The sequence below is a fragment of the Pseudophryne corroboree genome, chromosome 2 (assembly GCF_028390025.1).
Source record: "Pseudophryne corroboree isolate aPseCor3 chromosome 2, aPseCor3.hap2, whole genome shotgun sequence".
Classification (NCBI taxonomy): domain Eukaryota; kingdom Metazoa; phylum Chordata; class Amphibia; order Anura; family Myobatrachidae; genus Pseudophryne; species Pseudophryne corroboree.
In genome coordinates, this window is record NC_086445.1 from 232,549,878 (window position 1) to 232,567,637 (window position 17,760).

The 17,760-nt window shown below is 45.2% G+C and overlaps 1 long non-coding RNA gene across 1 annotated transcript in view; it reads left to right on the forward strand.

The window, feature by feature from the left end:
- Positions 1–4,814: 4,814 nt before the first annotated feature.
- The window catches only part of LOC135011329 (uncharacterized), a 29,716-nt gene continuing 16,770 nt past the window's right edge, over positions 4,815–17,760 (forward strand). Inside the window, exon 1 of the long non-coding RNA XR_010210439.1 lies at positions 4,815–4,897. This is a non-coding gene — a long non-coding RNA (uncharacterized LOC135011329). The remainder of the gene's footprint in view (positions 4,898–17,760) is intronic.

The following is a 17,760-nucleotide window of genomic DNA, read 5'->3' on the forward strand; positions in this document are numbered from 1 at the left end:
GTGCAATCGTACCGTATATGAATAGTTGGCTATGCCAGTGGTTCTCAACCTTGGTCCTCAAGTACCCCCAACAGTTCCATTTTTTCCAGGTCATCTAGCAGTTGAACAGGTTCATTCATTCCTCACTGACACATTATAAAAGACCCACAGGTGGAGCAAATTATTTCACTTGCATCCTGTGAGGAGACCTGGAAAACATGAACTGTTAGGGGTACTTGAGGACCCGAGGTTGAGAACCACTGGTCTATGCAATAAAGACCTTCACCAATGCACCCAATGATTAATTTAAATTTTTAAAATCAAACAAATTAAATTAAATTGCTAATCAATCCTTCCTTTCACTACATACATAATCTCCCTTGGGCTCCTGATTTAGGTATTGAGAGATCTGTGTCAGACTATTTTTGCTGATTTTGTTTTTATATATATGTATATATATATATATATATATATATATATAAAAAACAAAAATGACAGCACTCTATGTCAGTAAGGATAAGTTCAGGTGCAGGGTCCTGGTAATTGATACACACACTCACTTCCTCCAAAATAGAAAAAAGAATTAGACCAGCACTCACGTTTGATGAAAGAAAAAAGGGGTTTTATTCCTGACAAGCCAGTGGGTATTTCCAGATGGCTTGTCAGGAATAAAACCCCTTTTTTCTTTCATCAAACGTGAGTGCTGGTCTAATTCTTTTTTCTATTTTGGAGGAAGTGAGTGTGTGTATATATATATATATATATATATATATATATATATATATATATATATATATATATTTATTTTTATTTTTTAGTAAAACAGCTAAAATAACATGATTTGGCTTTTTTTTTGTTCCTAGAGTATTAACCCCAATAACATTTTATTTGACCGATGTACACAACTAATTTTTGTATTCAACATATTTCCACTTTATTGCAGACAACGTGGCAGAAATGGAGTGCGATTGCGCCGAGTCCCGGATATTGTGATGTGGTCAAAATTGACTGGAAATGAGTGAAAATGAATGTTATTGAGGTTAATAATACCGTAGGAACAAAAATAGGCCCAAATTCTAAAAATAAAAATTCTAAAATAAGGCAACCATATGATAAACAACTTTTTGCTTTATTCTGAAAAATATAGTCTAGCCATAAATACTGTATGTATTATTCCAGGATTCCTATCCCTTGAGCATTTAATCCAATCTATTGTGACCCCGATACACACACGTTCTTTCATGGGATCTGGAGATCAGTGTTTAAACTATCAAACAGCACTTTTCCGCAGCATTTTAAGCCGTTTATCGGCTAACACTCCTGCAATAAACACCAATACAATTGTCTGACCCATCATCTGTTATCGGTTGACCGGACAAACGATTGTAAAGGTGTGTGCCCAGCATAATACTCAAGTACCACCAGGCAGGGATATCCCTAAAACCTGGACTGTTGGGGTGCCTTGCGTAATGCGTTTAGGAACCGACTTAGGCTTACCTGCTCCACTTCGCTAACTTGGCAGTGCAAGTTTGGCCATGAGACTAACCTAGTACTTTTGCCGAGAGGGGCATCTTTCACAGAACAGCTCCTTTTTAATGCCATGCACTATCACCATTTACTTGATAAAGTGCCAATATATTATGCAGCGCTGTCCAATGGACATAATATTTGCATAGAGTGAGGTAAAAATAAGGTAATGGTGGCCCAATGCAACTTCGCTTACAATGTAAGCCATACCTTCCAACATCAGTGACCAGTAGATCGGGACCCTTGGGTGGAGCTTAACTGTACCCCTGTTCCCAGCACTCTCTGAGATGCTGTGTATGCCCACAGGCTCTCCCTGCCTAAATTCACCCGCTGCTTGCCCACGCTGAGCAGCTATGTTTGCTCCCCCAATTGCCCCCCACCACAGGATAGACGGCCTGCAGGTGGGGCAGTCTTAGGAAAACGGGACTGTCCCACTAAGTACGGGACAGTTGGGAGGTATAATGTAAGCATTTAAAAGAATAACAATTGTACTGGTGGATGTTGGTGGGGAAACTATAGACGTTGCGCATGCGCAGACCCTCTGGATGTGGCTGCTGCATGCAAATGCGTGACTGCATCCAAGTCAGAATAGCGCCCAAAGTCCTATTTGCAGAGCCATATTTCTGAATTTGCACAAGTGGGCCTTGATTATCATCAGTGGCAAGATGGCAGTGTTTGATTAGGGAAATTTCCAGCAGGCAATGGCAAGAGATAAGTGGCAAAGAGAATGTGTTCTGATAAATGGAATAGGTGCCTGTGTGCATGTAACATTTTACATCTCAAAGCTCACTTTTAAGATATGAGACAGTAGTACGATGAAGTGTGCTGTGCTAACCACCTAGCTATGTCTGCTTATCTCTACATTCTCTACTTCCCTGGGACAAAGTTCCACTTCAGGGCATAACCTTAACCCATAGTTGCCTACTTTCTTGCTGCTCCCCCCTGGAGAGAGCAGCCAGGTCACGCAGCGGGGGGTGGAGGAGGTGTGGCGTGGGACATGATCGCGCCATCGTAGCACCGCCCCACTTTACCGGCATTGTAAAGTGGGGGGCGGGGCTACGATGATGCAATTTAGCGCGAATCGAGTCATCGCCCTGCCCACCTGTCTTGTGTGTCGCGATGCTGCAGGAGTGTGGTTGGCAATGCCTTAACCACACAACCACCTCACAACCAACAAGTGTCAGACATACAGTATGCTGTTTTCTTTATTTAAAAATGCATTGTGTCCTTAAATAAAACATAAAAACATATGCTGAGTTCCAGGGTTGATTTCTGTTTTTACTAGTTCCCCGAGGCCAGAAAAGAGAAGGGAAAAAGCTTGCACAATTTACCAGCTCACAATCACTTTTTCAAGAAATGTGTTTTGTTTAATGTCATTTGAAACAAATAACAAAATACTGTGCCCAGTGTACACACAGTTGGACCAAATCATTGGTGTTATGGTTAGCATTACTGCCTCACAGCACTCAGGTCTTGGGTTTTATTCCCACCAATGCCCTCACTTATGTGGAGTTTGTACTTTCTGCGCACGGGTATGAGTTTCCTCCGAGTACTACTCTTCCTTCCACAATCCAAAAGCATACTGCCAGGTTAATTGGATTGTGAAAAATATATCCCTAGTGTACAGATGTGTCCTCGTACATCATTGCTGCAGTCGCGCCATACAACTCCTCTTGGTGCGCCATGTTCCGTAAGAGACTGATGGCGTTGCACATCTTTTTTGCCGAAAATGCATCTCAGTCATAATGTGATGTGGTTAGGGGAGGCATTTGATATGCCGGCTGTCGGGATCCCGGCGCTCACCATACCGACACCGGAATCCAGACTCCCTCTTGGGATAATAAATAGCGTGGCGTGTGTAGTGTGCCACCGTGACCACAAGGGGCTCTTTTGCGCTCACCACGCTGCCAGCATGCCGGTGGTCGGGGTCCCGGTGCTGGGATCCCAAGCGGCGGCATAACATTCTATACCCGTTGTTACGACACACCAGGAGACAGTGCTGATTAATTTGACATGCAACACACTTACTGTATATCTCTGTGCGACTCTGAATGTGTATACGAAGTGCTAAAATGTAGCAGCTGCAGCTTTGTTAAAATACAAATTCAGTTGTAACCTGTTTAAATATCCATCACATATCAAAAAATCAGTACACACTAGGTGACGTGCTCTATGAACGACGTCGCCTAGTATTTCCCCCTCCCGGGCCAGGCTGCCGGCAGTACACACTGAGCGATGTGACTGTTCATATCACTCAGTGATGTTTCGAAGCGGCCGGGCCATGCAAGCAGCTCCTGGATGACAGTCTAGATCAGGCCTGTCCAACCTGTGGCTCTCCAGCTGTTGAAAAACTACAAGTCCCATCATGCTTTGCCACAGTTTTGCTATTAAGGAATGCTAAAACTGTGGCAAGGCATGCTGGGATGTGTAGTTTCACAACATCTGGAGAGCCACAGGTTGGCCAGGCCTGGTCTAGATTGAGCATGCATGCACGGCTGACAGCGATTCGCTCGTCTCTGACGTCATACACACTTGCTGAGAAAATGAGCGACGTCGCTCAGGAAAGGGGAAAATGAGCGAAATCGCTCATTTTTTCGGCAAGTATGTATGCACTTTAAGTCACATCATGCTGTGGCTAAGGCATTTTTAACAAACAAAGATGCCCAATGCTAGCAGAGTTGCACGGGACCTGGTGGCTCACTTGCGCCAAGTATCTCACACTGCATGGCATATTGAAGCAGCACGGATGGTGTAATGGTTAGCATTACTGCCTCACAGCATTGAGGTCATTGGTTAAATTCCCACCACGGCCCTAACTGAATGGAGTTTGTAAAGTCTCCTCGTGTTTGCGGGTTTCCTCCGGGTACTGCGGTATTCTCCCACAATCAAAAAATATACTGTTAGGTTAATAAGCTCTCGACAAAATGAACCCTAGCGTGAATGTGTCTACATATGTACATGTGAATATAGATTGTAAGCTCCACTGGGGCAGAGACTGATGTGAATGGCCAAATATTCTCTGTATAGTGCTGTGGAATATGTGTGTGCTATTTAAATAACTGGTAATAAATAGTAATGATCAAACAATCACCATGCAGAAATAAGAGAAGTCCATGTATGTTTCTATTAGCTAACTAAATTAACCTGATCACTGCCAAGTGTGATAGTAGCAATGAAAAGATTAAATTGGTTAAAACGACCTTGAAATGTTTTGACTATCTTTGGTCCAGTGGTACACATGAAGGCTGCAGTGATCAAGAGCTGAGCTCTCTCTTGCAGCGATGTTGTTGATGTCACTCTAAATTACCTATTGCTCCTTAGGAAGCAGAACCACTGGTCTCTACCCTATAGGTTTATAGGAATTCCATACTGATGTAGCAACACACTAAAGGTAAGTATATTTTGTTTATCTTAATGTAATATCTCAGATCTTAACTTGATCTAAGTGTTGCTCGTACAAAACTTTACTTAGAGCTGGTGCTACTTCTTTAGAGTGTTCTGTGCATATTGTCTGCTTGTCAACGTGGATGCTGCAAGCTTTTACCATGGCTGAACTCATCCAAACTAAGCTAGCCCCCAACCTGCTCTCGTTGTGCTGAGGCTTTAGCATACTCTACATAGCTTCGCTGCCAGATTCTGGCAAGGTTTCAAAACTGAACAGGAAATGTTGTGGATGTCAGTGAGAGCCAAACAATACATGGGAAGCTTGTTCTTATGTTTTCACAGCATGTCCCTGAAACGCAACAGGGTCAAAGGGAGACATAGAGACATGGGTCACAGCACATGGTGAAATGAATGAACTATGAGTGAAATGCAAATGATTGCTGAAATGATCACAGGGTTTCATCTAATTACTTGATTAAAGCACACAATGTTTCCAGAAAGAGACTTAAAAACTAGGCAGGTGTCATAGATTACAAAACCTCATACAATGGCAATATTATATGTTTTGACACTACTGACTGAGTTATATATATTTTTTTGTCTCCTGTACAGGAAAAATATAAACAGTACAGATTTTTTTTTTATATATATATATATATATATATATATATATATATATATATATACTAGTGATGTGCACCGGAAATTTTTCGGGTTTTGGGTTCGGTTCCACGGCCGTGTTTTGGGTTCGGACGCGTTTTGGCAAAACCTCACCGAAATTTTTAGTCGGATTCGGGTGTGTTTTGGATTCGGGTGTTTTTTTTCAAAAAACCCTAAAAAACAGCTTAAATCATAGAATTTGGGGGTCATTTTGATCCCATAGTATTATTAACCTCAATAACCATAATTTCCACTCATTTTCAGTCTATTCTGAACACCTCACATCTCACAATATTATTTTTAGTCCTAAAATTTGCACCGAGGTCGCTGAATGGCTAAGCTAAGCGACCCAAGTGGCCGACACAAACACCTGGCCCATCTAGGAGTGGCACTGCAGTGTCAGACAGGATGGCCCTTCAAAAAAATTGTCCCCAAACAGCACATGATGCAAAGAAAAAAAGAGGCGCAATGAGGTAGCTGTGTTGTGACTAAGCTAAGCGACCCAAGTGGCCGACACAAACACCTGGCCCATCTAGGAGTGGCACTGCAGTGTCAGACAGGATGGCACTTCAAAAAAATACTCCCCAAACAGCACATGATGCAAAGAAAAAAAGAGGCGCACCAAGGTCGCTGTGTGACTAAGCTAAGCGACACAAGTGGCCGACACAAACACCTGGCCCATCTAGGAGTGGCACTGCAGTGTCACGCAGGATGGCCCTTCAAAAATATACTCCCCAAACAGCACATGATGCAAAGAAAAAAAGAGGCGCAATGAGGTAGCTGTGTGACTAAGATAAGCGACCCAAGTGGCCGACACAAACATCTGGCCCATCTAGGAGTGTCACTGCAGTGTCACGCAGGATGGCCCTTCAAAAAAATACTCCCCAAACAGCACATGATGCAAAGAAAAATGAAAGAAAAAAGAGGTGCAAGATGGAATTATCCTTGGGCCCTCCCACCCACCCTTATGTTGTATAAACAGGACATGCACACTTTAACGAACCCATCATTTCAGTGACAGGGTCTGCCACACGACTGTGACTGAAATGACTGGTTGGTTTGGGCCCCCACCAAAAAAGAAGCAATCAATCTCTCCTTGCACAAACTGGCTCTACAGAGGCAAGATGTCCACCTCCTCCTCATCGTCCGATTCATCACCCCTTTCACTGTGTACATCCCCCTCCTCACAGATTATTAATTCGTCCCCACTGGAATCCACCATCTCAGGTCCCCGTGTACTTTCTGGAGGCAATTGCTGCTGGTGAATGTCTCCATGGAGGAATTGATTATAATTCATTTTAATGAACATCATCTTCTCCACATTTTCTGGAAGTAACCTCGTACGCCGATTGCTGACAATGTGAGCGGCTGCACTAAACACTCTTTCGGAGTACACACTGGTGGGAGGGCAACTTAGGTAGAATAAAGCCAGTTTCTGCAAGGGCCTCCAAATTGCCTCTTTTTCCTGCCAGTATACGTACGGACTGTCTGACGTGCCTACTTGGATGCGGTAATTCATATAATCCTCCACCATTCTTTCAATGGTGAGAGAATCATATGCAGTGACAGTAGACGACATGTCAGTAATCGTTGGCAGGTCCTTCAGTCCGGACCAGATGTCAGCACTCGCTCCAGACTGTCCTGCATCACCGCCAGCGGGTGGGCTCGGAATTCTTAGCCTTTTCCTCGCACCCCCAGTTGCGGGAGAATGTGAAGGAGGAGCTGTTGACGGGTCACGTTCCGCTTGACTTGACAATTTTCTCACCAGCAGGTCTTTGAACCCCTGCAGACTTGTGTCTGCCGGAAATAGAGATACAACGTAGGTTTTAAATCTAGGATCGAGCACGGTGGCCAAAATGTAGTGCTCTGATTTCAACAGATTGACCACCCGTGAATCCTGGTTAAGCGAATGAAGGGCTCCATTCACAAGTCCCACATGCCTAGCGGAATTGCTCTGTTTTAGCTCCTCCTTCAATGTCTCCAGCTTCTTCTGCAAAAGCCTGATGAGGGGAATGACCTGACTCAGGCTGGCAGTGTCTGAACTGACTTCACGTGTGGCAAGTTCAAAGGGTTGCAGAACCTTGCACAACGTTGAAATCATTCTCCACTGCGCTTGAGACAGGTGCATTCCACCTCCTTTGCCTATATCGTGGCCATATGTATAGGCTTGAATGGCCTTTTGCTGCTCCTCCATCCTCTGAAGCATATAGAGGGTTGAATTCCACCTCGTTACCACCTCCTGCTTCAGATGATGGCAGGGCAGGTTCAGGTATTTTTGGTGGTGCTCCAGTCTTCTGTACGCGGTGCCTGAACGCCGAAAGTGGCCCGCAATTCTTCGGGCCACCGACAGCATCTCTTGCACGCCCCTGTCGTTTTTTAAATAATTCTGCACCACCAAATTCAAGGTATGTGCAAAACATGGGACGTGCAGGAATTTGCCCAGATGTAATGCACGCACAATATTGCTGGCGTTGTCCGATGTCCCAAATCCCCAGGAGAGTCCAATTGGGGTAAGCCATTCTGCGATGATCTTCCTCAGTTGCCGTAAGAGGTTTTCAGCTGTGTGCGTATTCTGGAAAGCGGTGATACAAAGCGTAGCCTGCCTAGGAACGATTTGGCGTTTGCGAGATGCTGCTACTGGTGCCGCCGCTGCTGTTCTTGCAGCGGGAGGCAATACATCTACCCAGTGGGCTGTCACAGTCATATAGTCCTGAGTCTGCCCTGCTCCACTTGTCCACATGTCCGTGGTTAAGTGGACATTGGGTACAACTGCATTTTTTAGAACACTGGTGAGTCTTTTTCTGAGGTCTGTGTACATTTTCGGTATCGCCTGCCTAGAGAAATGGAACCTAGATGGTATTTGGTACCGGGGACACAGTACCTCAATCAAGTCTATAGTTGGCTCTGAATTAACGATGGATACCGGAACCACGTTTCTCACCGCCCAGGCTGCCAAGGCCTCAGTTATCCGCTTTGCAGCAGGATGACTGCTGTGATATTTCATCTTCCTCGCAAAGGACTGTTGGACAGTCAATTGCTTACTGGAAGTAGTACAAGTGGTCTTCCGACTTCCCCTCTGGGATGACGATCGACTCCCAGCAGCAACAACAGCAGCGCCAGCAGCAGTAGGCGTTACACTCAAGGATGCATCGGAGGAATCCCAGGCAGGAGAGGACTCGTCAGACTTGCCAGTGACATGGCCTGCAGGACTATTGGCTTTCCTGGGTAAGGAGGAAATTGACACTGAGGGAGTTGGTGGTGTGGTTTGCAGGAGCTTGGTTACAAGAGGAAGGGATTTACTGGTCAGTGGACTGCTTCCGCTGTCGCCCAAAGTTTTTGAACTTGTCACTGACTTATGATGAATGCGCTGCAGGTGACGTATAAGGGAGGATGTTCCGAGGTGGTTAACGTCCTTACCCCTACTTATTACAGCTTGACAAAGGCAACACACGGCTTGACACCTGTTGTCCGCATTTGTGTTGAAATAATTCCACACCGAAGAGCTGATTTTTTTTGTATTTTGACCAGGCATGTCAATGGCCATATTCCTCCCACGGACAACAGGCGTCTCCCCGGGTGCCTGACTTAAACAAACCACCTCACCATCAGAATCCTCCTTGTCAATTTCTTCCCCAGCGCCAGCAACACCCATATCCTCATCCTGGTGTACTTCAACACTGACATCTTCAATTTGACTATCAGGAACTGGACTGCGGGTGCTCCTTCCAGCACTTGCAGGGGGCGTGCAAATGGTGGAAGGCGCAAGCTCTTCCCGTCCAGTGTTGGGAAGGTCAGGCATCGCAACCGACACAATTGGACTCTCCTTGGGGATTTGTGATTTCGAAAAACGCACAGTTCTTTGCTGTGCTTTTGCCAGCTTAAGTCTTTTTTTTTTTTCTAGCGAGAGGATGAGTGCTTCCATCCTCATGTGAAGCTGAACCACTAGCCATGAACATAGGCCAGGGCCTCAGCCGTTCCTTGCCACTCCGTGTCATAAATGGCATATTGGCAAGTTTACGCTTCTCCTCAGACGCTTTTAATTTTGATTTTTGGGTCATTTTACTGATCTTTTGTGTTTTGGATTTTACATGCTCTGTACTATGACATTGGGCATCGGCCTTGGCAGACGACGTTGATGGCATTTCATCGTCTCGGCCATGACTAGTGGCAGCAGCTTCAGCACGAGGTGGAAGTGGATCTTGATCTTTCCCTATTTTTTTAACCTCCACATTTTTGTTCTCTATATTTTAATGCGCACAACTAAAAGGCACCACAGGTATACAATGTAGATGGATGGATAGTATACTTATTATTATTAATGGATGACGAGTGACTGACGACACAGAGGTATGTACAGCAGTGGCCTACCGTACTGCTATATACAGTATAATAAATGGACCTGGTGGACACTGTCAGCAAACTGCTAAACTAGTATAAAGAAAAAAAGCCACCACAGGTATACAATGTAGATGTATGGATAGTATACTTATGGACGACGAGTGACGACACAGAGGTAGGTACAGCAGTGGCCTACCGTACTGCTATATACAGTATGATAAATGGACCTGGTGGACACGGTCAGCAAACTGCTAAACTAGTATAAAGAAAAAAAGCCACCACAGGTATACAATGTAGATGGATGGATAGTATACTTATGGACGACGAGTGACGACACAGAGGTAGGTACAGCAGTGGCCTACCGTACTGCTATATACAGTATAATAAATGGACCTGGTGGACACTGTCAGCAAACTGCTAAACTAGTATGTATAAAGAAAAAAAGCCACCACAGATATACAATGTAGATGGATGGATAGTATACTTATTATTATTAATGGATGACAAGTGACTGACGACACAGAGGTAGGTACAGCAGTGGCCTACCGTACTGCTATATACAGTATAATGGACCTGGTGGACACTGTCAGCAGACTGCTAAACTAGTACTACTAGTATAAAAAAAAAAACAACCACAGGTATACAATGTAGATGGATGGATAGTATACTTATGGACGAGTGACTGACGACACAAAGGTAGGTACAGCAGTGGCCTACCGTACTGCTATATACAGTATAATGGACCTGGTGGACACTGTCAGCAGACTGCTAAACTAGTACTACTAGTATAAAAAAAAAGCCACCACAGGTATACAATGTAGATGGATGGTAGTATACTTATGGATGACGAGTGACGACACAGAGGTAGGTACAGCAGTGGCCTACCATACTGCTATATACAGTATAATGGACCTGGTGGACACTGTCAGCAGACTGCTAAACTAGTACTACTAGTATAAAAAAAAAACAACCACAGGTATACAATATAGATGGATGGATAGTATACTTATGGATGACGAGTGACGACACAGAGGTAGGTACAGCAGTGGCCTACCATACTGCTATATACAGTATAATGGACCTGGTGGACACTGTCAGCAGACTGCTAAACTAGTACTACTAGTATAAAGAAAAAAAGCCACCACAGGTATACAATGTAGATGGATGGATAGTATACTTATGGGCGACGACTGACGACACAGAGGTAGGTACAGCAGTGGCCTACCGTACTGCTATATACAGTATAATAAATGGACCTGGTGGACACTGTCAGCAAACTGCTAAACTAGTATAAAGAAAAAAAGCCACCACAGGTATACAATGTAGATGGATGGATAGTATACTTATTATTAATGGATGACGAGTGACTGATGACACAGAGGTAGGTACAGCAGTGGCCTACCGTACTGCTATATACAGTATAATGGACCTGGTGGACACTGTCAGCAGACTGCTAAACTAGTATAAAAAAAAGCCACCACAGGAGTATTTTTCAGGCAGACAAACGTATACTGGTGGTCACTGTCAGCAAAACTGTGCACTGTACTCCTGCTATAGCTGCTCCCCAGTCCCCACAATTAAGCAGTGTGAGCACTCAGCACAGATATATCATGCAGCACACAGCACAGATATGGTATGGAGCGTTTTTTTCAGGCAGAGAACGGATAAAAAAAAAACTGGTGGTCACTATCAGCAAAACTCTGCACTCTACTCCGAGTCCTAACAGCTGCTCCCCAATCCTCCCCACAATTAGTAATAAAACAAGCAATCAACTGTCTCTTCTACAATTATAAACGGAGAGGACGCCAGCCACGTCCTCTCCCTATCAATCTCAATGCACGTGTGAAAATGGCGGCGACGCGCGGCTGCTTATATAGAATCCGAATCTCGCGAGAATCTTGTTGTAGGTAAAATAGGGAGACATTTAATCCAGCAAATACAGGTTTATGGTTAACGTTTCGATCCTCTTTCAAGTCCAATAGTACAGCAGACAGAATCACAATTCAAATGCCTGTCCCTATGGACCTACAAATACCAGACTAGCCACACACACACCACAATTTACCAATCAGATATCAGAGACACTGGTGAGAGCAGTTCAATCTATTCTTCAAATAGAGGAGGAACCTGCTCCTCAACCAAAGAAAGCACAGCTACTGAATTTTCTCAGTCAGAGCATCTTACAGAACTCCTGCATGAAGCTTGGAATACTCCTGGTAAAAAAACAGTAGCTGCTGATTGTGCTAAATGGGAGCTGTGGATTATCACAAGGCCCGTCTGGTGAAAACCTCTACTTTTCCTATAACTACCACTTCTTCACTGAAAGAGACTACGGATATGAGAATTGAAGCCTGTATGAAATCTATTAATTCTGTTATAGGAGCTATTAATAGGCCCACTCTCGCTACTGCCTGGGTGGCGTAAGCCATGGAGAGCTGGGCTGAAGTTCTGGAAGAAAACCTTTCTCCTGACATTTCAAGGGACCTTATGTTCCATGTCACACATATCAGGGATGCTGCATCCCATCCAGGGGAAGCGGAACTGTATATGGGCCTGCTGGCTTCCAAAGCATCTGCTACCTCAGTGGTAGCTCGCCACATCCTCTGGCTCTGTTCATGAAAAGCAGACACGGATTCCAAAAAGAAATACTGCCTTACACTGGACATATCCTCTTTGGTGCAGAGTTGGATAAAATCATTGCTAACCTGTTCGCTGCCAAGACTGCTTTCCTACCCACAGCTTTGTCTCCGAGGACTTGAACATCTACCTTTTAGGTCCTTTTGTCTCCTTCAGTTTGCATATTCCTGGTGTCCAACCACCACAGATGCCTGGGTGCAAGAAGTAGTCTCTCACTGGTATGCTGTCCCCCTTAAAAATGTGTTAGCACAGGCCCCCTTCTCCCCCCATCAGACCCAAGCAAAGCTCTGGCTCTTCATAAGGTCATTCAGTCACTACTGCAATCAGGGGTCATAGTTCCAGTGCCTTACAACGTGGGACCATTTTTTACTCTACTGTTTCTGGTTCAGAAACCTAATGGGTCTCTTTGACCTATTCTCAATCACAAATCCCTCAACAAATTTATCTGATTTGTCCAGGTTTAATATGGAAACACATTGCTCTGTTGTCCTGGCTATGAAGCTGGGGGACTTCATGGTGTCCCTCGACATTCAGGATGTCTGTCTCTTAATGTACCTATAGCACCCTCTCATCAGCGGTTCCTACAGTTTGCTGTCCTTCAGCAACTTAACCAATTTCAGGCACTGCCTTTTGTTCTTTCTACTGCTCCCAGGGTCTTTACCAAAGTTATGGCTGTTATGGTGGCACAGCTGCATCGCCAGGGGGTCAAAATACTCCCATACCTGGATGACCTGTTGATACTAGCACTCTCTCATTAGGTCCTTCACTGCTATCTTCAGCTAACCACTGCCTTCCTACAGAACCACAGCTGGCTCATCAACTGGAAGAAGTCATCCTTCCTTCCTTCCTTCTCAAATGGTGTTGCATGTGGGAACTCTCCTGGATTCTCAGGTACAACGGATTTTCCTGTCAGCAGACAAAATTTTTGCACTACAGCAACTAGTCCGCAAGTTGCTTCACAGTCTCCGAGTGTCAGTCCACTCAGCCATATAGGTCTTGGGGTCCATGGTGTCCACTTTCGACATGGTGGAGTACGCTCAGTTCCACTCCAGACACATGCAACACCTTATCCTCTCCAGAAAGAATGGACTACCATCTGATCAGGTCCCAGACAGTGGTCCTCTCTCAGGAGGTTTGTCTGTCTCTGGCTTGGTGGACAAGGTTTGCCCGTTTTGGATCCTGGATTGGATTCTCTTGACCACAGATGCCAGTCTCAGTGGCTGGGGGACGACAGTGTCTAGCCGACTTTCCTTGGACTCCCGCCGAAAGCAGTCTACAGAACACCCACGCTGGCATGGGACATTCATTCTCCAGGGCATGCCGGTTCAAGTCCAGTCTGACAACATCACTGCGGTGGCCTACCTCAGCCATCAAGGATGCACCTGCAGTCGATTGACATTGCAGGAAGTGACTTACATACTTCACTGGACAGTACGTCATCTCGCGGCCATCTCGGCAATGTTTATTCTGGAAGTCCTCAACTGGGAAGTGGATGTCCTCAGCCATCACGATGTGCACTCCAGTGAGTGGTCTCTACACCCAGGGGTCTTTCAGCTTCTGGTGGACAGATGGGGCCTGCCGAACATAGACCTCATGGCCTCACAAACACAAGGTTTCAGTGTACGGGTCCAGGACAAGAGATCCTGAAGTGTGGACACTGCCAGTGAGATGGACCTTCTGGCTGTCATATGTCTTCCCTCCAGTCTCCCTCTTCCACATTTTTTTCGGAAGTTCAAGCAAGGAGGTGCATCATCTTGTTGGTAGCCTTGGTATGGCCCAGGCATCATTGGTTCTCATCTCTAGAGTCTCTCCGTAGACGTCCCCTTTCTACTTCCACTATGACCAGACCTGTTGCCTCAGGGCCCCTGTCTACACCTGGACCTTGCAGTCTGTCTTTGATGGCATGGCTCTTGAGTCATCCCTCTTAAGGTCTAAAGGTTTCTCTTGCTCTCTGGTCCAGACCATGCTCAGCACGGAAACCGTCCCCAGCCCGTATCTACTACCGTGTGTAGCATATCTACTTCCAGTGATGTGCTGCCAGATGCTACGATCCTAAGGTTTTTCGTGTTTCTCAAATCCCCACTTTTCTTCAAGATGGAATCGATCTAGGACTCTGCATGGCCTCGCTAAAAGGGCATGTCTCTGCTTTGTCCATTTGGTTCCAGAGCAGAATTCCTCCACTATTGGATGTCAACACCTTCCTGCAGGGTGTCCTCGAATTCAACCTCCCCTCGTTCCTCCTGTGGCTCTGTGGGATTTGTCAGTGGTTCTCCAGGTGCTTCAGGAGCCCCCGTTTGAACCTCTGGACTCCTTGGATGTCAAATGGTTAACAGCGAAGGCTCTTTATCTTCTAACTATCGTGTCGGACAGACATGTCTGCTTTGGGGGGCGCTCTCTTGTTGCTTTTCTTTTCTGATCTTTTGAGACAGGGTTGTTCTTAAAACTCGTCCTGACTACCTAAGGTGGTGTCTCATTTCCACCTTAACAAAGACATTGTAGTAGCAGACTTCCAGTCTCCGAACCTCTCAGCAGGGGAGGCCTCCCTGGATGTGGTCTATGCCCTTCGGGTCTATGTGGATCGTACCAGGTCCCTCCAGAAATCAGATTCCCTCTTTCTCTTCTGTGGCTTCCACAAGAGGGGCTGGCCAACTGACAAACAGACTTTGGCCAGATTCCTTCGCAAGACTATCTTACAGGCTTACACGTAGGCTGACCTACCTGTACCGGATTAAGACTCTGCTCATTCTACTTGCTCGGTGTGTCCTTCGTGGGCAGCCCGCTGTGGCGTGTCTGCTGAACTGTGCAAAGTGGTTACGTGATCTTCTGTCCACACCTTTCCATGCCTTTGATACATTCGCCTCCCAGGATGCTTCATTTGGATGCCGGATTCTTCTATCCACTCAGGAGTGTCCCCTCCCTTGAACAACTACTTTGGGACATCCCAATTGTCTCAATGTGGAGCCCTTTGGAACCCAAAGAAAAAAAAGAGAGTTATAGTAGACTTACCTTTAACTCTTTCTTCCAAGGTCCAAAGTGTCTACAGGGCACCCACCCTGATGCACCTGGCTTCTATGGGTCTCTTTTCCTTGGTCACCGGTTCCCTTCTCCTGTCCATGAGTGTGTTCTTGTGATTACCACATATTTCTTCTCTTCTATCCTGCTCCTGTCTTGGGCTTGTTGTCAAATCTGAGAAGCCTGAGCATGGAGGTGGGGTATAGGGGGGAGGACCAGAGCATCTTGGGATACCTAAAGCTTTAACTGTTTGGTGCCCAGTCATTAACCACCACCTACACCCCATTGTCTCCCCGTGGACCCTATAAACCTCAAAGAAAGGGTTAACAAGGTAAGTTTACCATAACTCTTTTTTTTTTTTTTATGAAAGATCCCAGGCCTCTGTTCCATTGTAAATTGAAAAGGTTTTAACTCCAAGAACCACCTGGTAACCTTGGTGTTCACCTCCCAGTTCCTCTACATGCATGTTGTGGAGCATTGTCCATTATTAAGTATAATTATTTCCCCAGAAAATAGTACAGAAGTGCCTCTATGGCCAGGCACTCCTTCTCTACTGTAGTATATTTTTATTTCCTCAGCAACCACTTCCTGATAAAGTACTATATGGGGTGTTCTACCCCCTGGGACAGGGTTTCACCTAATCCAACATCAGAGGAGTTTGGAGGAAGAATCTGCAGGCAAAATTGGGTGCCTGTAGTACCGGAGAGGTACTGTTTCAGCAAGGCTGGTCCTCTCCAGCTGATCGGGATAGCGGTTTTTAACAGTTCTGTTACTGGAGCTGCTCTGACTGATAAACCACTTTTGCTATCTGAGGTTTCACCTCACCCTGTCCAACTACACAAACCAAATACTTAGCTTCTCTTAGGGCCACTGCACACTTCTCAGGGTTAGACATGAAACCTGCATATCTTGATGAGGCCAGTACCACCTCCGCCTTAGGGAGATGTGATTCCTAATCTTTTGATTGTATAATTATCTAGATAGGCTGCCGCATATGCAGTACAGAGTTTCAGTACCTTGTTAATTACCCTTTGGAAAGTGGTTAGCGCTCCATGCAAACCAAGGGGTAGGAGAGTCTACTGGAAAAGACCTTCAGGGTTAAAAAAAACTGTCTTGGCTGTGAACATAAGAGGATTCTGCCAGTAGCCCTTTGTGAGATCAAGGGTTGTTAAATATTTGCTACCGTACAAACTTTCCACCAGTTCATCCACTCATGGCAATGGATAGGCATCCAACTGAGACACGCTGTTTAACTTTGAAAAGTCATTGCACAACCATGCGATTGTGCTTTGAAGCTAGCACAGTCAGGCTATACCACTCACTTGTAGACTCAATTACCCCCATGCTCTCCACATTCCTTCTAACTGCACTCGGTCTAGCCTCAGGGATCTGGTAGGGCTTTTGATTTATAACTGCCCCAGGAGGCGTGACAATATCATGTTCATTCAAAGCCATGTGCCCTGGTAGGGAAGAGATCATGTCCTTGTTCCATCATACCATCCCTTCCACCTGCCGCTTTAGCTCTGTTGACAAGGTAGGTTCTATGGAAACCAAGGATTTTTTCACTGCTGTACACAAAAAGCCTTGTTATTGAATCTTGAATCACACCATTGTTTAAAAAAATGTACATATATCTGCTCTTCCTTCCTCCTTCCGGCCTGTTGGACCTTATAGTTCACTGGACCAATTAGTTCTGCTACCTTATTGGACCTCTCCCAAGAGCAAAGAGCTTACTCACTTGGATCAGCACTAAAACCATAACCTTATCCCTGGGACAAAAGGACCAGGCTATTGCAGTAGAATCATAACTTTTTTTCTGTCTACCTTGTTCCTTTTGTAAGTGTTTGCACACCAATAGGCTTATCCTCCCCAGCCTCTCTCTCATTTTAGCGGTTTTACAGTGTCTTGTGTAAATATGGCCATATTTTGGATATGTTTTATAGATGTATACAACATGATTTTGAGACATTGAATGTGGGAACAAAGGACAGTTCAAGGATGATACCTAGGCAGCAAGCTTGTGAGGTAGGGTTGATTTTCAAGTTATCAACAGTCATGGAGATATCAGGTTGGCAACTATTATTGGCCGGTGGAAATATAATTAATGCTCATTTGGAAATATTAAGTTTGAAGTGGCGAGATGACATCCAATAAGAAATAGCAGAAAGGCATTCAGTGACATGGACCAGTACAGATGGTGACAAATCTGGGGAGGACAGGTAG